Consider the following 19102-nt stretch of genomic DNA (forward strand, 5'->3'; position numbering starts at 1 on the left):
AGTGAATTCCTAGGTGAAATTGGCTTCAGGAACAATGGGATCCAAGAGTTTAATTCATGTTCTAAATCTCCATCACTCGGTATAGTGACTCTGCTCTCTTTCTTTCTCTTTGTACATAGGCCTCATCCTCTCCTCCTTGAATGGAACATTTTCCCAGCGCTCTTTGGGGCATGGCCCAGAGACAGCTCTTCCTGGAGGCCTCTCCACCTGGGGAGTCCATTGTCCCATGAGGTCTGGAGAGGCTGTGTTTCCCAAGAAGATCCGGGGATGGAGGAGGGTAATGGTACAGGAAGGAGAGAATATATATCAAATTACTATTCTCCACATTTTTAGCATAAGGTTGCTAGTGTTATTTTTAAAAACATGGCCATGTACCTCACTGTTTTTAAAATCAGTTACATAAAAGGGGGTGCCTGGGTGGTTCCATCAATTAAGCAGCTGCCCTCCACTCAGGTCAGGATCTCAGGGTCCTGGAATCAAGCCTCATGTTGGGCTCCCAGTTCAGCGAAGAGTCTGCTTCTCCCTCTGCCACCTCCCCTTGTGCTCTCTCTTTCTTTCTCTCTAATAATAAAAACCTTGGAAAAATCAATTACTTTCAAAGTGCATGTACTGATTTTTTAAAGAATCAAATAATATATGATGTAAGAGAAAAATTAAAATTCTCTTCCCCTTGCCACTTAATTCCCCATCTTCACTCCCTAGAAATAACATCGTTAACACTTTCCCACTGACTTTGCCAGAAAACTTTCTACAAATAAATGTATGTCTATTTAAAAAAACACAAATGGGACCACCTATATATATATATTAGCCCCACTTGAACCATGTTTAAGCCATTGTTTGCTAAATTTATCTGCATGGAAAATTTTTATTAACATCTCTATTAACATCCTAAAAAGCAGTTTGGAAAGCCCTGAACTATTTATTAAGCAAAAAACATCTACTCTGTGCTAGATGGTAGGAAATAAATAGGATATTTGTTCCTATGCACAGATTTGCTATGACCTTGGGGAGTCAGAAGTAAATACATGGAGACCATACAATGTAATATGTTAGAATGTAAATATACACTATGGACAAGATTCTAGAGATTGCCTAACTCTGCCTGGGGGGAAAATAAGAGGCTTCAAGGAGGAGAGGCCATTTGTCATTGGGTCCTAAAGGATGAACAGGAGTTCAACCGGCTGGCCACTAGGGTGGGCATTCTAGGAAGAGGGAGCTTGTGCAAGAGGATTGAATCCAGTGTGGTTTCAGAATAAGAGTCTGGGGAGATGAGGCAGGGTATTAACTCAGAAAGAAAGTCTAGGGTCAAGGATTGAGAAACCTGCAGGAATTTGGGCTTTAGCAAACCCTGGGTGATATGAAGTCACTGTTTTTTCCCCCCAAGTATAGAAGACATGACTGGATTTGTATTTTAGAAAGACTAACGAGACTCCAGTACGGAAGCTGGATTGGAGGTGGGATGAGCCCAGGGACAGGAGAGCAGTTGGAAGGCCATCATAATGGTCTAGGTAATACTATTCAACCAAGGCATTGCTAATGGAGGGCAACAGGCTGGGACATGTGGGGAGCCTGTTAAAGTGTTCAGTCAGTAGAACTTGGCAACTGACTTGAAATAGGGTTTTTGACAGTAAAAAGTGAATGGCAGATCCATTAGCAGAGGCTCAGGAACTCTGGTTCTCAAATGACCTTTTCTTCTCTGGGATACTGGGGGAGCCTCCTGGATGGTGAGTCCCATGAAGGGAAGTGTCATTTTTTTCTCATCTTTGTAGATCTTCTACATTAGCCAAGGAAGGACACATGTTCAGTCTTGCTCTGCAGGATGTGCTTAATAAATGATGGGCCATGGTATCCTCCTTTGCTAACAAGAAGGACAAATGGACCAGATGTCACTGCTGGAATAAACTGTTATTTCTGCCGTCAAGGCTGGGCATGATCTGGCCCTGACCTACCTCACTGATGTCATCTCCTACTGCCACCCCCCTTGACGAACACATTCCTGCCAGTCTCTTCCTCTTCATCGACCACCAAATTCACTCCCTCATCAGAGCCTTTGAAATTACTGTTCCCTCTGTCAGATACATCCCTCCCTTAATATTTTCAAATATTTTGCCCCTTCACTTAAGTTCTTCAGAGAAGCCTTTCTTAGCTCTAAAATAGCTCCTCAAACCCGCCACAACTCTATCCCCTTAAAATATACTCTATTTTATCCATAGCATTAATCACTCTGGAGGGTCTATCTTATATTAATATATAATTATATAATATATTAACCATAATTAACATGCTTACATTATATATTATATAGGTTACTTGTGTTATATAATACATATTTATGTTAATAAAGTATATTATACATTGATAATATTTTAATATATTATGTCACTCTCACTAGTTTATAAGTCCCATGAGAACAAGGACATTACAACTCTTATCCCCTGCTGTGTTTCCAGGGCTGGAACAGAACCTGGTGCCCAGGAGTTCAATAAAATTGTTGACTGACAAGTGAGAGCAAAGATTGAGTTCTTGGAAATGTGGTTTCTAAGACTCCTTTCAAGAGTCTTTTTGTTTTTTTCATGCTTCCCCCAGTGCCTTGCACCTGGGAGGTCTTCATATATTTCTTAAGTTGACTAAAGGCTATATTCTTGGTACTAAGTTTTTGATACAATGTATAAGTTTGTTTTAGATTTCTGCATGGCTTTTGCTGGGTTTTATTTATTTATTTTTATTCCCAAATAGTATCCTCTTGACTCTGCATGAAGAGCTTAAGAACTTATCAAAGAGAGCCTGATTGAGCCGCCCCTCATTCCTGCCTGTGTCACTGGCCTGGGTGGGGTTGAGGAAGGTGGGCTGTCTGCCTGGACTTAGCGCTGGTTGCTGGCTGTCAGTCCAGGCCTCAAACAGCTGCAACTGGGAGTTTGTCTTAAAATTCATGCCCGTGCCAACACTGCTGCCACCTTTCTCAAACTCTCATTACCATTTTCATGATCTTTCCTGCTCTGCATCAACATTTGACCTTTTCTGACCTATCTCAGTCTGCAGATCTACCCTGAGTATTGTAGGCTGGCTTATCACTCCAGCTGACTCCCAATTTTGTCAAATTTCAAGCAAAAGCTTGGCAGCAATTCCTTATGCAATTTCTCTATTAAACAGATTCGGTTGGGAGTAAAGGCACCAAGAGATCACAGTGTGGACTTTGGGGTCAGCCAGACTTGAATGGGAATCCTGACTCCACTGTTTTCTAACTGCGTGAGTTTGGCCAAATACACTGTCCTATCTCATTTTGGTTCTTGTCAAATGGAACTTTTAAAAGCATGATTCTTGTACAAGGATACAGTGAACATATATACAAGATTTATTTAACCCACTGTGATAGTTAATTTTATGCATCAACTCAACTGGCTCATAGTATACCCAGATTACCTGGTTAAACATTATCTTTGAATGTATCTGTGAGTTTCTGGGAGAGATTACCATTTGAATCAGAAGACTGAGTAAAGCAGACTGGCCTCCCCAGTGTGGGTGGGACTCCTTCAATCGGTTGAGGGCTTGAAGAGAGCAAAAAGGTAGAGGAAGAGATTTGCTCTCTCTCTGCCTGACGTTTTGAGATGACACATGGATATTCTCCTACCCTCAGCATCCCTGCTTCTCAGGCCTTCCAACTGCACCATGAGCTTTCTTGAGTCTCCAACTTCCAGATGACAGACCATAGGACTTCTCAGTCTCCATAGTCACATGGGCCAGTTACTCATAACAACTTTTATTCTCTCTATATATATATCCTATTGGTTCTGTCTCTCTGGAGAACTCTGACCAATACACTCATTAAGGAGGGACTCTGCAGGAGGGTGAAGCTGGCTCAAGGAGCATTCAAAACAGATACTTATTCAAGATATTTGGAAACACATATGTAGTCTGTCAGGAAAGGAGTGCTGACATAGAACTGCTACGTTAGATATAAAAGTGTTGAATATTCTACGGAGAAACATATCTAATCTTTGGGGCCATCTTTTCTACTGGGGTAAGAAAAACAGAAATAATTTGCATCTCTACTGAACAAAGTATTAGCAGCTTTATCAATCTTTCTCAAGCTAAAACAGAACTTTGGACAGTACAGACTGTAATTAATAGTAAATGGTAAATGAAAAAAAAGATACATTTTCCTAGAGTCAGATAACCCTTGGGAGTAGCTGCTAGACAATGCCTCAATATGACATTAAAGGACATGCAACAGGGGCACTTGGTAGCTCAGTCAGTTATGTATCTGCTTTCGGCTCAGGTTGAGATCCTGGGGTCCTGGGATTGAGCCCCATATGGGGCTCCCTGTTCAGCAGGGAGTCTGCTTCTCTCTCTGCCACTCCCCCTGCTCACACACACTCTCTCTCAATAATCAAACCTTAAAATAAGGGACATGTATACTATTTGCCTTTTTCCATTTTTTGAATAATTTTTGTTTCCTGATATAAAATAGGATACTCTGAGATAGATACATTTCATAGTATACTGAGGTACATATGAAGTCCTTCTTTCTTGGTCAACTGCACTGATAGCTTATCAAGCCACTTCCAGTCATTCATTTCTTATTATGTATTAATAGCATCATGGGGCAGAGAGGTGTCTCTCTTCCAACATTTGAGGCTCTGAAGACCCCACCCTCTTCCCTTTGTTGCTCCAGCACTAGGGGTTAGTAGCTTCTTCCTGCCATTACTCTCCTCTCTAAGTTACATCAATGTTCCCTTTTAGTTTTATCCCTCCTTTGGCCTCTGCTTAATAAATTCACAGTACTCTCTGTTAAAATAACTAGTATGGGTTCTGTTTTCCTGACCCAGCCCTGTTACAGGGAGAGCAGGAACATTTGTTTCCTCCATTTCCTGGTGACAAGGAAATGTCCTATTAAAAACCTGATGACTCCTAAAATTACCTTAATTATTATATTCAGAACTATAGATTTTTCTACTTCTGGAAAGCCTTTGTTGAGTTTTTCCTATAAACTCTCTCAAAGCACTTTGCATATATTTTCTCATTTATTTATTTTTTAAAATATTTTATATATTTATTTGACAGAGATCACAAGTAGACAGCAGGCAGGCAGAGAGAGAGGAGGAAGCAAGCTCCCTGCTGAGCAGAGAGCCCAATGTGGGGCTCAATCCCAGCACCCTCGGATCATGACCTGAGCCAAAGGCAGAGGCTTTAACCCACTGAGCCACTCAGGCACCCCTATATTTTCTTATTTAATCCTCAAAGCAATCCTACAAGCTATTTATTACTCTTATCCTCCCTCTAAAGATGGAGAAACTAAAATCTACAGAAGCTAGGCAGGCCCCACCAAGATCCCACTAGCAAATAGTGAGTGGGGGATTAAAACCCAGACTGTCTGAAGATACTCTCCTTCAAAAATTATGACATGTGACTCAGGTTCTATTTGTGTTGTGACAGTGTAAAAAGGGCAAACTCCTCATCAAGATTTAAAAAAAAAAACCATATACGTTTATAAAAAAAATAAAAATAAATCATTAAAAAAAACAGTAACAACAAAGAAAACCTATGAGCAGTGGACACATTTGACAAGAATCACTGGGGACTCTGAGACAGAAGACATAATGTCTTCGTAACTGGTGATTGTTCAGGACCACGGACAGTGGCCACGGCATTTCATGCCAATCCACCCATTTAGCAATGCAAACAAATTTCTTGCTGTGAGGTCTGCTCTGTATCACTCTCTAGGTTGTATCCTGCATAGGAGCACCTGGCCAAGGGAATGAGGATGAGCAGAGTCTTGGAAAGCATGAGGATGTTAGATGTAAGAGGAAGGAGATTGCTTAGTGAAAGCAAACTCCTCAGATGTGATGATTTTGTCCAAGGTTGGTCCCAACCTTAGCTCTGAGACAGCAAAGGGAAACAGGGCTTGGGATCAAAAGATCTGGTGAACTGCAGACACTTTTTCTTAATAAATGTTTATTAATCTTTAAGAAATATCTCAGCAATCTAGGAAGAGAAGATGAACTTCCTTAATCTGATAAAGGGCGTCTACTAAAAAACAAAAACAAACAGTCCAACAAACAAAAACGGGTTAAATTCTAACCATTAGACCTTGAACTTGAAGGCAGAAGTTATATTTAATTTTTGAGTCTTTAGCTCTGAGCACAACCTGAAAGGTAATTGTGTATTAAACCAAACTATCTACAGATTCTATGAAATCTTTGGCCAGTACTTCTAGAAATGTCTGAGACTGTCTCCTCACCTACAAAATAGGGTCCTGTTTATTCTTAGAGTTATTGTGAAGATGAAATGAAATAGTTGTATAGGGTTGTTTTTTTTTTTAAGATTTTATTTATTTACGTGACAGAGAACCCAAGTAGGCAGAGAGAGAGAGAGAGAAGGAAGCAGGCTCCCTGCTGAGCAAAGAGCTCAATGCAGGACTTGATCCCAGGACCCTGAGATCATGACCTGAGCCAAAGGCAGAGGCTTAACCCACTGAGCCACCCAGGCACCCTAGCTGTATAATTTTAATGATGCAATTGATGGGGCCCTGTTTTTATTTATGCAGAGTAGAACAGAATGTGGAATCCATTGGAAAGTGTTTTGGGAAATGGTAGCAGATTTAAAAGGCTGCCACTACAAATGCTATATGAAAACCAGATTCTACACTGAAAGCAAAAGATTCATGAGGCATTTTCATTATTAAAATGTTATAAACACGGGTGCCTGGATGGCTCAGTGGGTTAAAGCCTCTGCTTTCGGTTCAGGTCATGGTCCCAGGGTCCTGGAATTGAGCCCTGCAACAGGCTATCTGCTCAGCAGGGAGTCTGCTTCCCTCTCTCTCTGCCTACCTCTCTGCCTACTTGTGATCTCTGTCACAAGTAAATAAAATCTTTAAAAAATGTTTTATAAAAAGATGTTATAAACACATTCCATTTCAAAAAACCTTTGTTCAACATAGTGCATGCAACCTCTGTACCTTCTGAAGGGAAGTTTTCTCCTCCTTATTCTTTATTGGTTTGAAAAGCCATCATCTGACACTTCTTTAAGGTCCAAAATTCAAAACAAACCCACCAGGCAAATTCCACCAGGAAATATAACCCCTGATCTCCAAATCCAGACCAAAATATTAACAAGTTGCAAAAATTATCTCAAAACTAGGTAGTAATGGTAAGACCATGACAGGTAGTAAGAAAGTGAGGGTGACAAGAGGAGAAAAGGGAGAGAGACAGAAAAAGACCAAAAGATTCCTGAGTCCAAGCAAATTTAGAAGCTTTTCCATATCAGGACACCTGCTGTTTAAGACTAAAATATCCACTTTGAGGCTTTAAATAGATGAGCACCAAAGTGACACCACTGATGTCATTCTGGAAAACACTGATCCATTAGGGTGATTTTTCACAACATTCTCTCCAAAGATGTAAATGTTATTTGTTTCAAATGAGGAAGGGAACAACACCAGTCCAAGTCACACTTCACCCAGCTATTCTTTTTACAGCATAAATTAATGATCTCACGGTTTGCACTGACAGATACTCAGAGGTGTTTAATCAGCTGTCTCTGACAAAACATGGCATTTTTAAGGCTGGCACATTTACAAATAAAGAAAAAACAGCCTGTAATCCCTCATAAAGTGGAGCCATGGTTCAGCAACATTTGATGAAATGACATTATCTTGAGCACTTACTCATGAATGCATAAACAGGGCACAGCTTGGGAAGTTCAGGCACGTGCAGAGCATAAATATTGCATGGGATACATTAGCCGGGGCCCACAAGGAAGAACATCTCAACCTTCCTATCCCAGGTAAAATGAGGAAGGGGGAGATGATACAGCCAAATCAAGAGATCACCTGTTACCTTCCAATGAGTCTGGGTCATGCAGAGAAAAAGCCTTCATCCCCACAGAAGAAGCAGGGGTGGGAGAATGGAGGTAATGGTGATAGACATTTTCTTGGGCAGCAGAGAATCCGTGATTGCAAGACAGAGAGAATTATTATCTGATGTGATTGTTGCCTCATTGGAAGCAAAAGGATGAAAGTGTTCAAGTGTATAATGTCTCCTGGAGTTGGGCCTAGACGTTGTTGGCAGTCTATGCACAAATGAAACAATTACTGAATGTTCACTGCATGCTGGGACTGTGGATACAAAGACAATGAAGGTACTCCTGCTGTTGAGGAGCTCACAGTCTCAACAGGAAAAATACAGTCAGGGCTCTTAGTCACAACAGAACTCAGTTCAGACTAAGTTAAGTAGAAAAGGAATTTATTAAAATAATATTGAAAGCCTTACAGACTGGGGCAGAGCATAGGACCAAAGCCTGAAAGTATGCCCCAGCTTGAACTACGGTTGTCACCAATGCAGGATCCCAGTTGTGGCCCCTGGAACAGGTGCCACTGCTGTAGCCATCCTCATCAGCATGGGGTCCCCACCTCTCTGTGCTATGAATTTGCGGGTCAAGCTGAGAGAAGGGTATATACTGGAGGAGACAAATCAGGAGCCCTCACTTTAACAAAAGGAAGATTGGGTTAATGTGTATCTGTCATTTTCCGATTCTGTAGTGGGAATTAGGGCTTATAAGAAATGGGGATACCAAGTATCAGAAGAGGGTTCAGAATTTAGATGACCAAAAGGAAATACAAATATTTACTACAGACCAATAGGATATGTATTTCACAATATTATGGGAAGTGCTCAATAGAGGCACACACAGAGGGTTTTAGGAGCAATAAGTAGGGAGGAGGGGAACTTGGCCAACCACTGCTGGAGGGAATGATGCAGAGTCTGGATGAAGAGTAATAGTAGCCCAGTGAATACAGGAAAACAGGCACTGTAAACAGAGAAAAGCACAGGCAGTTCAGTTTCCATAGTAGAGAGGGTACAGTGGAGAAAGAGGAGCTAGAGCCTTTCAAAGGAGCACAGGGAGGACTTTGCATGCATGGTGGGAACTTAAAAATATGGTAAAAGCCTATACTCTAGAAGGACAATTTTGACAGCAACATGGAAAGGGGAGCAAGACAAGCAAACCTAAAGGCAGGAAGGCCAGTAAGATATTGCTGTAATTGCTAAGTATGGCCTCAGCTAAAGTGGAAAGGACTAGGTAGATTTGGGGAATATCTATGAAACTAAAGGAGCAAGAATTAATTTTTGAGTAGTTGTGAAGGGTGAGGGAAGATACATGAAAACTTTCAAGTCCAGGGTGGGTGACTGGGAAAATGGTGGTGCCACTAGCCAACAGAAAGAAGTAGTAGAAGAAGAAGAGACAGTTTCATAAAGGAGAAAGAGGCTCAGTTTTGGACAGACTGAGTGGAAGGTGTCCATGGGATGTCCAAGATGTGAAGTCAGCAGTTGGGTACATAAGTCAAAGTTCAGGAGAAAGATTAGAGTGAAAGTAAGATTTGGTATGTCATCCTGGTAGTCATGATTAAAAGGGAACCGCTGGCTTATCCAAGTCAAGCATGTAGAGGGAGAAGGACAAGAACAGAACCCTTGAGTGCAACACCCATGTTTAGAGTGGGCACTAGATCAAGGAAGGAGCCAGAACATAAGCTAGAAAGATAGGCCATTCCAATGATGTCGGTCCTAAGTGTTAGTGATAGCTGAGAGAACAAGCAGGAGCTGGACTGGAAAACCCTTCTTTGGGTTTAAAACTATGGAGACAATGGGTAGATTTAGCAAAAGCAGTTCCAACAGAATGGTGAAAATGAAAGCCAGATTTCAGGGGGCTGTGTCAGAAATGAGAAATAAGGAAGTAAAAACAGTAAGCATCAACTACTTCTTTGTCTTTCTAAGAATCTCTGTCAAGAAGCAATGGGGAGAAAGGAGGCTGTGGCTAGAAGGGATAGGAAGGTCACAGTAGTTTTTCTTTGAGGTGTGAGCAATGTGATGGACAGAATGTGCAGGTTGAGAGAACATAGCTAAAAGAAAGAGAACATGTAGAGATTTAGAAGAGAGAGGAGAGACTTGCTGAAGCAAAGCCTTTGGGTAAATGCATAAGCACAATGGGGAGGGTTTGGGGATTATCCTTAGCAAACAGATGTACATCTCAACCTCTGACACTGATGAAGAGGCAATCAAGGGTACAGATAATTAAGTAGGTGAGTAGGCAGTAAGGCTAAGCTGCTATAACAAAGAGACCACAGAATTTAGTGGCTCAGATAAGACAGCACTTTATTTTTCTCTCATGAGATGGTCCAGTAGACCATCTTATGAAGAGCAGTAAGAAGAGTAGTCAGAAGAGTAGGCAGGCTCTGCATCACAAAATCACCCTGAGACCCAGGCCAGCAAGGTAACACTGCCATCCTCAGCATGTGGCTCCCAAGGCTATAACCAGCCCATGGGAAGAAAATGGATGAGCAAGTCTAGGGTGAGATCTTTAAGAAAAGAATTTACACATCTTGCTTTTGTTCAACGCTTATTGCAGAGAACTTAGTCACATGGTCACCCTTACCTGAAAGAAGACTGGGAAATGTGGGCACTAGCTGCACAGCCAAACGACCAGTAAAACATGGAAAACAGATCTAGGGGGATGACAGCAGAGGCAGAGAGAACAGGGATGGAAAGGTGATTTGAAGGGAATGGGGGAAGGTATGGCATAGAGTGAGGGAGATAGAAGGACAACAGACTGTTGAGTGGTCCTAACATTCCACTTGGCTGGTGTGGTGCTAGGTGGGGGTGCCCATCTGTGTCAGTACAGCTTTGGCAGAGGCCAGATGGCAGCATTGATTCAGATGTGGCATTTGACAACAAGGAATAGATTTGAATTCTATAGAATACCAGCAGGTAGTAGAATTGAAGGTCAACGCAGCATTGGGACTTTCAAACAGACTGTATAATAGGCATGTAACATGCCTATTGTTTTAGTTGTATATCCAGTAGGGATAAATGGTATATAGGCTACTGTTCTAGTCTAGAGGGAGAAGCATGCAGGGCCAGAGATGGGTGTGAGAAAATAGAGTAATCAAGCTACTTAGGGATCTCTTGGAGGTCAAAGAGTACACATATTTAGGTTCTAAGAAGGGGAAGGACAGAAGACTGTGTTCAGAGTGAGGGATTCTAGAGTTTTAGACTTTGGAAGCAGTTCAAGAAATAATAAGATCTGGGGGAGAGTGGCTTAAGTAGAGGGAGGTGGAGGTTATTAAGATTGGGGCCAGGGAATTGGGTGGTTAATGGCATTCAGAATGGTGGCATCTGGTAGAAAGAAAGAATAAGATCCAGGTGCCAAGAGACTGAAGAATTGGGGGAGTGGCCAGGAATCCTGAAGAAGTAGGTGAGGGAGGTGTGAGTTTCAGGGGAGGGAGGCAGAAGCTTCCACAAGAGCAGAAACAAAAATGCAGCATGGAACCCACACCTAATGGAAGACCAAGCCCACCTCCAGATGTGAGCTATGCGAGAAAGGACTCTTGTATAGTAGATGGCTATAGGGGAAGGAATGTCCTTGTAAAAGCCTGTTGAACTAAGGCACAAGACACGGAAGTTGAGGATGCCAGGGAAGTGTGATGTTTACCACGATAAATGGCAAAGTATAAAGACTGGTGATGATCATGGTGGGACATGAAGGAAACAGCATTAAGGAGTGAAGATGGCCAAGAGGAGAAAGGGCAAACAGGGATGCAGAGTATGGTTGGGTTAGCTGCTTCAAGGTTTCTTGTGGGACTCTCATAGCTGCCTAAGGCAGTAGTGGCTGCTGAAAAGACTCCAGGGTACTTGCTGGTTCAGTGAGGCACGTACTGCAGTTGATGAACAATGTGGGTTTTACACATGAATGGGGAGAGTGAAATAAAGGAAGACACAAAGATGAGGAAGCTCTTCAAAGCAAGCCTTGTTGGAAGAATGGCCAAAACGCTTGGTCTAGAGGCATCCCCTGAGATCTCCCCACCCTCCACAACTTCTGTTTCTATAACTTCTGTCCCCATCCCCCATTCCAGGAATGCACGGTGTCCTATCTCAGGGACATCTGTAAGCCACATTAAACAGATTCTCAAACCTCTCCCTGTCTTCTCTTAGCAGAACTAGGTTGAACTAAAATAGCAACTAGAACCTTAAAGGAAAAAAGAGAAAATACTCATATTACAGATTTAGCCAGATATCTATTGCGTGACTGAATTAATCCTTTTCAGATACTCCCTGCCCCTATTAAGTGATTGCTGAAGCATTACTTTACTCCTTCCCCTCAGAGATGAAATTATCCCTACCTTTACATTATCAATAGAAAGGGAAGTTTTGCCTTCAAGCATCAGAGCACTTATATATGTACTCACACTGATTTACATGTGGACCCAGCCTTGCTGTCCTTCTAGCCTCTGGTTACAGAGAAGTGGGAGTTCTTTTGTCCTTGAATTCACCCCTCTGCCTAAATTCTTGACTCACCCCCTTTGTGTTCTAAATCCCCTGGCCCTTGGTCTCTGTTGGTGCCACTGAGGAAGAGAGAAAATAGAAGAGGCTGAAAGTGGGGTGTGGGGGGAACTGAGTTCAATTTGGAGTCCTTGAGTTTGAGGTGTTTATGGGTCAACTATGTAGAGATGTCCACTAGGTTGCTGGCTATCCTGCAGTTTAGGAAGGAGGTCATGTAGCAGTCTTCTGGTAAACCTGCTCTCTGAAGGGGAAAAAAAAAAAAAGCCCACAATATGTGGCATTTGCCAATTTCTGTGGTGTAAATTCAGCTACCATGGCTGATTTCAGGTTACCAATGGCTTAAAAGACAGTTTGCAAATTTCCTAACTGCTTAATAATCAATCCTCCTGAGTACATCCAAGCTAGCTCCAGCACCCCACTGGAAGTTTAGGTTAGAGATAAGAGATTTTAGAGACAAAGATATCCAGGAAAACCATGAAGTATTTAAGATGGAGAATGCGTGTCATGAAAGGTGAAGAAGGTCAAAGTCCCAATCACATAATATCCAGCACTTCCTTTTGCCTTCCTGGGGCAAAGAACCACCCATAGAATTTGGGCTCATAGGGGAAAAAATAATTTAATCTCTAAGAATGAATATTCTAAAAGCCCATATCAAATAAGGTAACGGCCACCTGCAGGAGATGCCCCACTTCAAGGCACAGTCAATAAATGTACTGCCCCAGGGGCCTGGAAACAATCAGTCCAAGTGGGGCAGCCTTGGAGATTTCTCAGCACCTACGTATCACCGAGCAGGAGGACACTCAACAGATAGACAGCACCTGGGCAGGCTGAAGGAAGGATGCTCTCATGGAAGGACAGTGTCTCCATAAGGTCTAGAACTAACCAGTAAGGAAAGGGCCTTAGCCAGTCTGTCCACCACTGGCTGGTCAGCACCCATATCCTGATATCTGTGCAATGGAGTTGGTAGCTTTGGGCTAGAAAGTGGCTTTTCATCATTCCACATAAAGATCTGCTGATCCTCTGTGCATGGATAGCGCACCCACTGAGCTCCCCATACAGATTTTCAGGGTTCCCTGTAGCGGTAAAGATGCTACAGGACTTGGATATTCTACATTATCTGGCAAACGTATTTCCTACCTTCACCACTCCAGTTTGTCAGCTGGTCAGCATCTTATGTGCTGGGCAGAATCAGTCCTGCCTGAGTTTAATACAGTCTGGAGTAACTATCACCATCATCATTATGACTTCTACCTTGGCTCAGCGTTAGTCTAGCATAGGTAATCCCAGGCACTGGGCAAACACTTGGCATACATGATCTCAAATTTTCCTTAGGACAGTCTTACCAGCTGTGAATCGCTAATCCCATTTACAGATTAGGAAAGTGAGATCAGAGACCTTAAGTAACTTGGATTCCCTGGAAATGCAATCCTAAGGGTAAGACTCCCGGCCATGAGACTCTACCAAGGTCAGCCCAAGGCCCTGTCAGAGCAGCCCACAAAGCTAAAACTCCAGCCCCTTCACACCACGTAAGTAGCGGGTGCTACTGCTCTGGGCCCTGGGCAGATGGCTGTGGTGCCCCTTATCAGGTAGAACGTTCATTCGAGACAAATGAAGAAGTGGCTAAGGAGAGTGAGGAGATTCCAGCAAACAAAATGGATTCTTGATTGCCATGGCTGCTCTGTGTATAGGCAGAACCCTCTAGCCATCTTTAACTATGACAGTGGAGGCTGGATGCTTCCCGAGTAGTCTGAGCCCTGTTACTGCAGTAGGCTTCACTTGGGCATCATGACCATTCTTAGGGCATTTGGCTTTCCTTAGGGCTAAGATATACTGACATCCTGGCAGGAGGGAATAGAATTAACCACTACATTTGCAGTAGGCCCCATCCTAGGAAGAGCTGGGTGTAGCAGTGACAATGGTGGTAGGGACGGCAACAGGAACGGTGGGAGGAGGAGCAGATGTAATTGGTGGAACACACATTAAGGGCCAGCATCTGTGCTGGGGCTCTGTGGATGGTCACTGAGCAGACAGCTCATTCAGGAAGTTATGGGCACCTGGGATGTCCCAAATGGGGCAGGAAAAGTACTGTAGTCAGTGGTTCTTATTCTTTATGGGTTGTGATCTTCAACTGATTATCACAGGAATTTTCCTCTCAAGCAGGCAAAGTGCCAAGGGTGAGCTGCGGACATTCGGGGAGAGTGCAAAGGGGTCATCTGGAGGGCACTGCAGCCGGTGAGTCAGAGAGGAGGTGGGTGGCTGGGCACCAGCTTGTGCCCAGATTGCATTAACACCTTGGCCCAGTTCATGCCCCGCTTGGGTAGAGGGCCAAGAATGAAAAGGCGTGACTGAATTTCAATCAAGATGATGCCTTCCACCTCCTTGTGACAAGACCAGCAGACAACCTGAACCCTAATCCTTCCTCCCGCCTATCTAGAAAGCCATTAATTGCTCTCAAGGACAGCATGCGGTGAACATGCACTGAGTTCCCAGCCTAATGGAGCTTCCTGACCCCTGGCCAACAGTGACCTTTGCCTGACGGAGTCCATCCCATTAACCACTGTGCCTTTCTGTGGCCCTCCCCATATATAAGCCCAGCTAGTATGCTGGCAAACACTTCTATTTGGAATGGTTTTGTAGAAAGAAGGGACTTTCTACCTAGTTGGAAAGTAGCTTTATCCTTCTTTATATAACCTATTTTATCTTCTTGATAGAACCTCAAGGTCCTCACCAGTCCCAAGAGTTACTCTTTCTTTGGTATACTGAGGGGAAGGAGTCTCACATCCTCCCACGTTGGGTCTCTATCTCCATTACTTCTCTCCAACACTGTATTTCATGGTGAGCCTCTGTATGGCTGGAGCCAACCTCTGTCTCTTCCTGGTGACAGGCTCAAATCTGAGTAAGCACCTGCTATACTGGCCACTTGGGGAGCATCCCAGGGTCTTCTGCTGTAGCAGACACAGCAGATATCTAAAACATGGTCCATCAGAAATCTTTCCTAAAAGGCCCCTGCCTCCCCACCCCCACTTCCAGGAATCCCTGGCCTTCCTCTGCTTGGCCCGGCCCTGCTGTCTCAGTCAGTGCTATGACCCTCCCAACACATTCTTCTCCAGTGCTCTCCCCAAACCATATAGACAGATAGATAGCTAGATAGATAGATAGACAGTTATAGATATAGAGATAGATATAGACATATATAATATATGTGTGTGTGTGTATATATAGACAGAGATATATACATATATCTATTTTTTTTTAAGAGAGGAATTTTAGTTCTCCTAATGTCATGCCTTTTGAGGTTGCATGCTGAGGACTGTCTTTTCACCATCAAAGCCTCACCAAGAAATTTGCTGAAAAAAGCCCTTCTAGTCTGGAGAAAAATCTCCCTTAAGAAGCAGATGCCATGGGGGCACCGGGGTGGCTCAGTGGGTTAAAGCCTCTGCCTTCGGCTCAGGTCATGATCTCAGGGCCCTGGGATTGAGCCCCATATCGGCCTCTCTGCTCAGCAGGGAGTCTGCTTCCTCCCCTCTCTCTCTCTCTCTTTGCCTGCCTCTCCATCTACTTGTGATCTCTATCTGTCAAATAAATAAAATAAAAAATCTTAAAAAAAAAAAAAAAGCAGATGCCATGGGCAACTGTGGTTGGAGACTTCTAAACTAAGTCACTCTTTCCTGATGGGTAGTGAAATGGGTGCATGGGGATAGCCCCAGTAAACATTCATTCATGCAATCCTCCTTGTTATCATTGTTCTCCAATCGCTCTGGCTGAGTAACAGCCAAGGTACTTGTGTGTCTATCCATCTTAGGCAGACCTCTCCTGAACAAAGAGCTCCCCCTACGCCAGTTATCAATGTAGTTAAGTTACTTCTCACTAACATATAGTTCCCGTGTGGAGCAGGTAGGGGGCATTCTACTCCACACGGTCATCCAGGGAACCAGGTTCCTTCCATCTTGTGGCTTCATCCAGCTCTGTGGTCTCAGAGTACTCTTCCTTCGGCAGGTAGATGGGGAAGGGGAGCAAGGATTACTAGGGGAGGTGTATGTGGGTAATGCCTGACAGTGGTGGTCATCATTTCAGCTTGCATATCTTTTCCCAGAATTTGGTTACATGGTTACCCTAACTCCAAGGGTGGACAGGAAATGCAGTGTAGCTGTCCAGAAAGAAGTTTAGACGTCGATGTTGATGGCCTTAAGCAGGCCCTGCCACTATCCTTCTGGGGTAGCATTCCTCTTCTCCAAGTGGGAGCTCCTTTTAGTGGCCCATTCAAGTTTCAGAAGAAACCCTGGCTCCTCTAATTGATTCAAGAATGGCCATACAACTGAAAGCCACTGAATTTTTTTTGTTTTCTGGATAACTACATTGGGGTCAGAAGCAAAGGTGTGGGCAAAGGGCAAATCTCCTAAGGTTAGAAGGAAGACCACTGAGAATTTTGATCATTTGGCAACTTACTCCTTCCTATTTTTCTCCAAACACAGGAGAGAAACAGTCATTTTTCTTTCTTCTTTGCTCTCTTATGCCTGAAAGTCTTGCCTTAAAAACTTCAGGAGGGACTATGCTCACCCAAAGATAAAAACAAAAACAAAAATAAAAAAAAAAACCCTAGTGAAATCATAGCAACTTAGTGGGAGGAGAATGAAATGTTCTCAGCTCTCTCTTGCTCCTAAAGATGTGAGAGGAATATAAATAAATGTAAACAGTACCATTTACTTTGCTGAAGCACAAAAATTACAGGGTTTCAATCTGTAGAAAGAGAATGAAGTTTTTTGACACTAGGTAAGTACACTGTGTGCATCTGACTACTGATTTTCCCAAGAATGAAACTCCCTGGAGACAAGAGTTGAAGTCCAGAGAGAAAGGGAAGAAGGAAGGTGACCATTCATTTGTATGCCCAGGATAGCTGTAGATTACATCTGTTTCTCACTGTAGTCTCTTAGAACCCCTTTGCTCTCAAAAGTGTCCCAGCTGAATGACAAATTATCTGGTCACATGGGCGCATTTGAATACAGGATAAATCTGTTTACATCTAACACACCACGGTAAAACTACACTTAAAGGGGCACCTGGGTGGCTCAGTGGGTTAAGCCTCTGCCTTTGGCTCAGGTCACGGTCTCAGGGTCCTGGCATCGAGCCCTGCATTGGGCTCTCTGCTCAGCGGGGAGCCTGCTTCCCCCCCACCTGCCTCTCTGCCTACTTGTGATCTGTCAAATAAATAAATAAATAAATAAAATCTTTTTTAAAAAACCTACACTTAAAAACAACTGGAAAATGGTTAGGTAAATCACGGTTTATCAATGAGGAGAAAGCCATCAAATCATGACTGTGTGCAAAACTTTAGACCCACAGTACTGCCATGGCCTCCTAACTGATTTCCTTGTCTCCAGTATTGCCCCTTCACATGTGTTCAGTTGTACACCACACAACTCCTAAAGGGGCTTTTCCTGCAGAACAGGATGGAAATGATACCTCCACTGGAGTTGTATACTACCCAACCTACCCAACTGTACAGGGTGGTCCTGAATGTGTTTCCTACCTGCAGTCTTAATGATGGCTCTTAAAATAAATACATTGTACATGATAATCCTTGATTAAAACTATTCAATAACCCCCTTTGACCTCAGAATCTAGTACAAACTCCTTATTTTGGCTAGCAGGGAAGCTCATGATGATCTCTGGCCACTGCCAAACCCCCTAGCCTCTCCTCTTACACCTCCTCATCATGGAGTCTGTAATGGTTAATCTTACGGGCCCGGAAGTGCTCATGTAGTTAGTCAAACATTATTCTGGGTCATTCCAGAGGGTTTTTTTTGGATCAGATTAACATTTAGATCAGTGGACTGAAAAGCAGATTGCCCCTTATACCACGGGTTGGCCTCACCCAATCAGTTGAAGACTTGTCTGAAACAAAAGGCTGACTCTCCCCAGAGTAAGAGACAATTTTCCTGCCTGATGACATCTGAACTGGGACACTGGCTCTTCCTGGTTCCATAGCAGCCTCCAGCCTTTGAACTCAAACTAGGACATCAGTGTTGCAGACTTTAGACTTAATGGTCTCCATAATCACAGAAGCCAATTCCTTACAATAAATTTCTTCCTTTTTTCCCTTGCTTTCAGACTTACTAGAGAAGAACTATGCTATTATGAACACAGTTAACCTTAGTTAGCTCCTTAAAGGCCCAACTTTAGTTATAGTACCATGGGAGTTTAGGACTTCCAACTGTGAATTTGGGTCAGGGGACACAATTCAGTCTCTAAGAGAGACTAAGCTCCCACACATGCTGAATTACCCTCGTAACATGTTCTTCAAACACCACATACTTGCTCAACTTGGGCCTTGCCCATACCAGGAGAAACCCTTCCTTGTACAGAGACCATGCCTCCCCATTCTCCCAAATCCTTGCCATATACTCCTATTCACTTATATTGCATAGTCTTCACAGTCTGTATCTGCCTGTCTTGTACTCCACTGAACCCCTACCATCTACCACTTAGTCTGCTGCCATAATACATACACAATAAATACTTCTTAAATTTAAGTGGAAAAATCAGAATAAAAATAGCATGCACATGGGGCACCTAGATGGCTCAGTCAATAAGTGTCTGACTCTTGGTTTCGGTTCAGATCATGATCTCAGGGTCATGAGATCGAAGCCCCATGGAGCTCCACACCCAGTGGGGGATCTGCTGGAGATCCTCTCCCCTTTTGCCCATGCGCTCGTGCACTGCTCTCTCTCAGATAAATTTAGAAATCTTAAAAATAAAAACTTAATACACAT

This window comes from Neovison vison, chromosome 13 (assembly GCF_020171115.1).
Source record: "Neovison vison isolate M4711 chromosome 13, ASM_NN_V1, whole genome shotgun sequence".
In the NCBI taxonomy this organism is placed as follows: domain Eukaryota; kingdom Metazoa; phylum Chordata; class Mammalia; order Carnivora; family Mustelidae; genus Neogale; species Neogale vison.